Genomic DNA, 605 nt, shown 5'->3' on the forward strand with positions numbered 1-605 from the left:
CTCTGCCGGGGGTCACTGTGATCGCAGCAATGCCTCCTCCCCTCCGCCCGGGGGCACTGTGACAGCAGTTATGCCTCCTCCCCTCCGGCTGATGGCGCTGCGACATCAGCAATACCTCCTCCCCTCTGCCGGTGGGGCACAGTGATCGCAGCAATGCCTCCTCCCCTCCACCGGGGGTCGCTGCGACATCAGCAATACCTCCTCCCCTCCGCCCGATGGCGCTGTGGCAGCAGCAATACCTCTTCCCCTCCGCCTGATGGCGCTGCGACATCAGCAATATCTCCTCCCCTCCGCCAGGGGGCACTGTGACAGCAGTAATGCCACCTCCTCCGCCCAGGGGCGCTATGATAGCAGTAATGCCTCCTCCCCGCCGCCTGATGGCGCTGTGGCAGCAGCAATGCCTCCTCCCCGCCGCCGGGTGGCGCTGAGCTGGGGGAGGGGGCGGTCTTTCCTAGTTCTGTGTCCAGAGCCTGAGCAGCAGGCCGCAGGTGAGTTAGTCCCGGGCCGCTGATTCAATTCGGATCAACCGGAGGCCGGGGCGCTGGTTGAGCTCCGGGGTGAGGGTGGACCCAGGCGGGGCCTGGTGAGAGAACTGCTGAAGGCCC

General features: G+C 66.4%; 1 protein-coding gene across 4 annotated transcripts in view; it reads left to right on the forward strand.

The window, feature by feature from the left end:
- Positions 1 to 381: 381 nt before the first annotated feature.
- Positions 382 to 605, forward strand: part of polr1h (RNA polymerase I subunit H) — a 29,092-nt gene continuing 28,868 nt past the window's right edge. For 2 of the 4 annotated variants that reach the window (XM_085974861.1, XM_085974860.1), the window contains exon 1: positions 382 to 488. The gene's annotated coding sequence lies outside the window, so the exon portion shown is untranslated. The remainder of the gene's footprint in view (positions 489 to 605) is intronic. The other 2 variants (XM_085974858.1, XM_085974859.1) reach the window with 2 other exon arrangements.

The sequence above is a fragment of the Somniosus microcephalus genome, unplaced genomic scaffold, assembly GCF_052327205.1.
Source record: "Somniosus microcephalus isolate GS21.2 unplaced genomic scaffold, FLI_Smic_1.0 unresolved_chr1, whole genome shotgun sequence".
NCBI classification, from domain to species: Eukaryota; Metazoa; Chordata; class Chondrichthyes; order Squaliformes; family Somniosidae; genus Somniosus; species Somniosus microcephalus.